The sequence below is a fragment of the Hippopotamus amphibius genome, chromosome 6 (genome assembly GCF_030028045.1).
Source record: "Hippopotamus amphibius kiboko isolate mHipAmp2 chromosome 6, mHipAmp2.hap2, whole genome shotgun sequence".
Taxonomy (NCBI): Eukaryota; Metazoa; Chordata; class Mammalia; order Artiodactyla; family Hippopotamidae; genus Hippopotamus; species Hippopotamus amphibius.
Genome location: NC_080191.1, coordinates 64,478,709 through 64,485,992, shown reverse-complemented (window position 1 = coordinate 64,485,992; position 7,284 = coordinate 64,478,709). Strand labels below are relative to the sequence as shown.

The 7,284-nt window shown below is 38.4% G+C and overlaps 1 pseudogene; it reads left to right on the top strand.

Moving 5' to 3' along the window:
• Positions 1-6,035: 6,035 nt before the first annotated feature.
• LOC130855452 (L-lactate dehydrogenase B chain-like) lies at positions 6,036-7,038 on the top strand (annotated as a pseudogene).
• Positions 7,039-7,284: the final 246 nt, after the last annotated feature.

Genomic DNA, 7,284 nt, shown 5'->3' with positions numbered 1-7,284 from the left:
ACACACACACATATATACACACATATATACATATGTATATATAAATATTATTGAATGTAAATGTATGAAAAAATATGTATTTCACATTTTCTTTGTTCATCTGTCAGTGGGCACTTAGGTTCATTCCGTGTCTAGGCTATTATGAATAATGCTGCAAAGAACATGAAGTGTAGATATCTCTTTGAGATAGTGATTTTACTTCCTTTGGGTGTATAGCTGTTGTTCTCTTTATGCTTCTACTGCTCAGTGTATTGAGCTTCTTGGATTTGTGAGTTGATAGTTTTCATCAAATTTGGAAAGATTTGGCCCTTTTATTTCTTCAAAAATTTTTTTTCTGCTTCAATCTCTGTTCTCTTTCTCTTCTTCTGGGATTTCAATTACATTTTAGGCCACTTGATTTTGCCCTGCAAGTCACAGAGGAACTCATAATTATATTCAACACTTTTTCTTTCTGTGCTTCAATTCGAGTATTCTTACTGCCTCCTGCACTATTTTTAAGTTCACCGATATTTTTTCTTCTGCAGTGTCTAATCTGCTGTTAAACCTATGCAATAAAATTCTCTTTTCAGATACTGTATTTTTCAATTCTAGAATTGTTTCTATCGTAAAGTCTCAATTTCTCTACTGAGATTTCCCCCATATTTATACTCATAGCTTATGTTTTTCTTTATATCTATTAATATATTTATGAAAGCTGCTTTAAAATCTTTGTCTAGGACTTCCTTGGTGCAGTGGTTAAGACTCCGTGTTCCCAATGCAGGGGGCCTGGGTTGGATCCCTGGTCAGGGAACTAGATCCCACATGCATGCCACAACTAAGAGTTCAAATGCCACAACTGAGGAACCTGCCTGCTACAATGAAGACACGGTGTAGCCAAATGAAAAAAAAAAATCTCAGTCTGCTGATTCCCCAGTTTTGCCATTTGTGAGTCTATTTTTAGTCTCTGTTTTTTCCTGCTTATGGGTAATATTTTCATGCTTCTGTGTATGCCTAGGAATTTTTAATTTAATACTGGACGTTGTGGCTGGTGTATCATTGTGAGTCTAGATTTTATTTTCTTCCTTTTAAGAGAATTGCATTTTTTTTTACTCAATTTACTTGCAAAATAAACTTGATATTTTTGAGGCTTTTACAAAATGTGGTTAAGGCAGGTACAGAGTAGCCCTTCCTTTACAGCTTAAGCAACCTTACTTCTAAGGTGTGGACTTTCTGTGATCTCAGTCAAATGCCTAAGCTTTCAGTGACGTTTCTCCTATCTGGCAGTTGGGACTCTATTTCTTGGACTATGCAACCTCCATTTAGCTCACAGGTCCCTAAGTAGCTGGTCTCTGCCAGGCCTTGTATTGTCTTATCTTTAGTACTTACTCCAAATCTTAAGGGGTCTTTGATGCAGATTTCTGGAGCTCATTCTCCATAACTCCTTCTCCACGGCACCTACCCTACAAATTCCAGCCACAGCAGACCTGAACTCTGATCTCTGCTTCCCCAGAGGCAGTGAGACCTGTGTGTTCTACTTGGCCTCCACCTCTCTGTGCCATAGTCTAAGATGTGCTCTCAGGGGAAAGTTCAGTCAAATGTGTGTGGTTTTCCCTTTACTTAGGGATCACTATCCTGTGCTCTAATTGTCTAATATCTGATTTATATCAACAATGAATTCATATATTTTGTCTGGTTGTATAATTTTTGTTTGTTTGTTTGTTTTTAGTTTTCTAAGGGCTGGTCTGGAAACAGTTACACCGTCATGAATAGAAGAGGCTGTTGCTTTTATGAGGGTGAGTCAAAAATTATCCACACTCTGGTTATATTAAAATTCTGTTGGCTGCACTGTCTTATCAGAGGTTTCTGTTCAAGGCTAGTGTCTCCCCAGTCACTTCTGTGCAGGTGTGAACATGTTACATCAGTTCATTTGTAACTGCAGTGTGAGTAAAAATGGATGCCCCATTTGTGATTTGCAGGAAAGAAGAGCAGCGTGCAGTGATTCGTTTTTTATGGTCTGAGGTTGTGCACGTCGGCACATTTCTGTCACTGTTGACACTGCAAAATCTTCGTTTTGAGGTGTTAATGCATCCTCCTTGCAGTCCTGATCTTGCTCTATCAGACTTTCACCTCTTTGGTCCCTTGAAAGCAGCCCTACGAGGATGAAGATTCACTTCGTTTTTTTTTTTTTAATAAATTTATTTATTTATTTATTTATTTATTTATTTATTTATTTATTTATTTTATTGGCTGTGTTGGGTCTTCATTGCTGCACACGGGCTTTCTCTAGTTGCAGCGAGCAGGGGCTACTCTTCATTGTGGTGCGTGGGCTTCTCATTGTGGTGGCCTTTCTGGTTGCAGAGCACAGGCTCTAGGCATGTGGGCTTCAGTAGTTGCGGCACATGGGCTCAGTAGTTGTGGCTCACGGACTCTACAGCACAGGCTCAATAGTTGTGGCGCACAGGCTCAGTTGCTCTGCGGCATATGGTATCTTCCTGGGGCAGGGCTCAAACCCGCGTCCCCTGCATTGGCAGGTGGATTCTTACCCACTGCACCACCTAGGAAGTCCGAAGATTCACTTCCGATGAAGTGAAGACAGCGGTGCATTTGTGGCTTGCAGCTCAGCCTAAAACATTTTTTAATGAGGGAATACAAAAGCTTGTTGACACATGGACAAAGTGTATTGAAAAGCAAGGAGATGATGTCAAAAAATGATGTATTTGTCTTTTCTGCAGCCAGAGTGTGGATAATTTTTAACTCAACCTCGTACATTTTTAATTTCTAAGGCTAAAAATAAATTCTTGAATGTTTTATTCTTCTTTCTGCATATTTTGTTATTTCAAGTTCTTTTTATTTCTTTTTTTCATTACTCTCTTCATGTTAGAGATTTTTCCTCAAATATCTGGTGATCCTTGGCCATCTGCTCATATTAAATGGTAAGGCAGTGCAAGGCTATCTGAAGTTGTAGGCATTTATGGAGAACGAGTCAAACATAAACTTTCTTGTAGGATCATTTGGCAGAGCCTGTTATCCGGACCTTTAAGTAATTTCTCTTGTGCTAGGGGAAATCCTCCTTCTCCTAGGAATAGGGGTCAGAGAGCTCAGTACTCAGTGAGTTAACTTTCCCTTGATCATCTTGTTTCAGTATTTGTCCCTGAGTTCAAAGTTTCTATGGTTCAATTTCCAGGGAGCAAATCTTTTGTTGCCTTCCAGGGTTGGGGAGAGGCTAATAGCCTGGGTATTGGGAGATATGTTGGGGATGGCACAGCGTTTCAATCAGTCTTTTATTTTAAGATTCATCTGTGGCTCTTTAAAAAAAAGTCACCAACTTTGACTTTTAAAGGTGGTTGGTGCCTTAATTTTCTGTGCATTGCTGGGATCCTGCAGTCTGTGTCTGTATTTTCCTTATGCTGGTTTAGGTTTTAGGAGTCTCATGTTTGTTAAGTCAGTTACCACTCATCCATCTGCTGTCCAGCCTCTAAAACATTGTTGCTATGATCTTTTTATCCTCTTTGTGGTTTTAAAAATCTGCCTACCTTCATTTTAATGGGGTTTCAAGGGGGAGAGGCACTAAATTCTACATTTTCAATCTGCTGTGTTTAACTGGATGCCTGTGTTCAAGATTTTAAGTCTACAAACGTCACATGATTAGGACTAAATGTTTGTGTGGCAGCCACAACTCAATCCTTAATTTATCTGCATTATGGCAGGGTTTTTTTTTTTTTTAACCTCAGCTACAGCAATAATTTTGTGAGTTTTCATCAAATATGATATTTATTTCTTAAATCTGAGTTGATATTTTAAAAATGAGGAAAATGTTCTTGATACTGAAAAAGACAGAGGGCTTATGAATCCCCTTGAAGTCTGTCCAGAAAACCCCAGGTGCTAAGCATCAAGTATTTGGTATACACAAACATACTCTTTATTGTCACGGTGCAATCACTTCAAGATATGGAGCATTTTAATAGAGGAAATGTGTGTTTCTGAATTCTTTGCTTTATCGGCTGTTAAATTTGTCTTCTTTTACACAGAATAGGTCACCAGGAAGGTCAATTTTGATAATGATAAATAATAATTATTATGATAGAATTAATACCTTACACGTGCTTCTTTTGACAATTAAAAAATACTTTTATGCAAATAATTTCATTGGTATGTAAACATATAGACATCTTCAGTGTCTTTAAAAATGTTACTAATTTCTGTTCATGGTTTAAATTACCTTTGGACATATAAAACTGGATAAAAAAGAATGCATAAGATAATCAGGATTATTAGCAAATTGTAAGCAAAATGTTAAGAGTACACATTTTTCAAGTCAATAAAATTCTTCTTCCTTCCTCCCTCACTCACCTTACTTCCTCCCACAACTATTTACTAGTGAACAAGTATTTTCTTTAGGATTGGCAGGCATGGTAGGAGATTAAAAGAAGGAAGTTAAAAAGATAGTCCAGTGCTGATACAAGATTGATAAAGTGTATTTTGGGGTATAGTATTTGTGCTTATAGTTTGTCTATTTAACTTATGTTGATGTTTCAAATTTTAGATGAATTCTTTTAAAAGGATAGTTTGCAGACGCATGCTGCTTACTTTGTCTTCTTGCTGCGACCCTTACTGCCATCTCAAGAACTTTCTCTCCCCCGGGCACAATGGCAACTCTTTTTTTTTTTTTTTAATTTTTATTTTTTCTGTAAGAACTTTTATTGAGATACAATTGACATACAATAAACTGCATATATTTAAAGTGTACAATTTGATATCATTTTTCTTATTATTAATGTATATATGGCAATCCCAATCTCCCAATTCATCCCCCCCCCAACCCCACCCCACTTTCCCCACTTGGTGTCCATGTTTGTTCTCTACAACTCTCTCTATTTCTGCCTTGCAAACCGGTTGATTTGTGCCATTTTTCTAGATTCTGCACATATGTGTTAATATACGATATTTGTTTTTCTCTTTCTGACTTACTTCACTCTGTATGACAGTCTCTAGGTCCATCCATGTCTCTACAAATGTCCCAGTTTCATTGCTTTTTACAGCTGAGTAATGTTCCATTGTATGTATGTGCCACATCTTCTTTATCCATTCATCTGTAGATGGACATTTAGGTTGCTTCCATGTCCTGGCTATTGTAAACAGTGCTGCAATGAACATTGGAGTGCATGTGTCTTTTTGAATGATGGTGTTCTCTGGGTATATGCCCAGCAGTGGGATTGATGAGTCATATGGTAACTCTATTTTTAGTTTTGCAAGGAATCTCCATACTGTTCTCCATGGTGGCTGTATCAATTTATATTCCCACCAACAGTGCAAGAGCGTTCCCTTTTCTCCACACCCTCTCCAGCATTTCTGTTTGTAGATTTTCTGATGATGCCCATTCTAACCTGTGTGAGGTGATACCTCATTGTAGTTTTGATTTGCATTTCTCTAATAATTAGTGATGTTGAGTAGCTTTTCACGTGTCTCTTGGCCATCTGTATGTCTTCTTCGGAGAAATGCCTGTTCAGGTCTTCTGCCCATTTTTTATTGGGTTGTTTGTTTTTTTGATATTGAGCTAAATGAACCGTTTATATATTTTGGGTATTAATCCTTTGTTTGTTGATTCGTTTGCAAATATTTTCTCCCATTCTGAGGATTGTCTTTTTGTCTTGCTTATCATTTCCTTTGCTGTTCAGAAGCTTTGAAGTTTCATTAGGTCCCACTTATTTATTTTTGTTTTTATTTCCATTACTCTAGGGGATGGATCAAAAAAGATCTTGCTGTTATTTACATGGAAGAGTGTTCTTCCTACATTTTCCTCTAGGAGCTTTATGGTGTCTGGCCTTACATTTAGGTCTTTAATCCATTTTGAGTTTATTTTTGTGTATAGTGTTAGGGAGTGTTCTAATTTCATTCTTTTACATGTAGCTGTCCAGTTTTCCCAGCACCACTTATTGAAGAGGCTGCCTTTTCTCCGTTGTATATCCTTGCCTCCTTTGTCGTAGATGAGTTGACCATAGTGTATCTCTGGGCTTTCTATCCTGTTCCATTGATCTATATTTCTGTTTTTGTGCACAATGGCAACTCTTAAGGAAAAACTGGTTGCACCAGTTGCAGAAGAGGCAACGGTCCCAAACAATACAGTCACTGTAGTGGGTGTTGGACAAGTTGGTATGGCATGTGCCATCAGCATTATGGGAAAGTCTCTGACTGATGAGCCTGCTCTTGTGGATGTTTTGGAAGATAAACTCAAAGGAGAAATGATGGACCTGAAGCATGGGAGCTTATTCCTTCAGGAACCAAAAAATGTGGCAGACAAAGATTACTCTGTGACCACCAATTCCAAGATCATTGTGGTAACTGCAGGAGTTCGCCAGCAAAAGGCAGAGAGTCTTCTGAATCTGATGCAGAGAAATGTTAATGTCCTCAAGTTCAACATTCCTCAGATCATCAAATACAGTCCTGATTGTGTCATAATTGTGGTTTCTAACCCAGTGGATATTCTCACATATGTTACCTGGAAACTAAGTATATTACCCAAATAGCGTGTGATTGGGAGTGAATGTAATCTGGATTCTGCTAGAATTTTGCTATTTTGTGGATGAAAAACTTGACATTCATCCCAGCAGCTGCCATGGATGGATTTTGGGAGAACATGGTGGCTCAAGTGTGGCTGTGTGGAGTGGGGTGAATGTGGCAGGTGTTTCTCTCCAGGAACTGAATCCAGAAATGGGAACAGACAATGGTAGAGAAAACTGGAAGGAAGTACATAAGATGGTGGTCAAAAGTACCTATGAAGTCATCAAGATAAAAGGATACACCAACTGGGCTATTGGATTAAGTGTGGCTGATCTTATTGAATCCATATTGAAAAATCTATCCAGGATTCACCCAGTGTCAACAATGGTGAAGGGGATGTATGACATTGAGAATGAAGGCTTCCTGAGCCTTCCACATATCCTGAATGCTCGGGGGTTAACCAGTGTTATCAACAAGAATCTGAAGGATGATGAGGTTGCCCAACTCAAGAAAAGTGCAGACACCCTGTGGGACATCCAGAAGGACCTAAAGGACCTGTGACTTCTGGCTGCTAGATTGTAGAAACTTAAAACTACAGTATGATTAACCATGAGCCTTTAGTTTTCATCCATGTACAGGGAGCACAGTTTGCTTTTATCTGCCTAAGTATGTGAAACTGGGCTCCCAGAATCAAAGCCCAAGCTTGGTTTAGTGCTTGCAAAATGAGTCCTTGAACAAATAAAATTAACTATCGTAGTGTGGGGAAAAAAAAAAAGGGATCAGTTGCTTTGCCTTGCTTGGCCATTA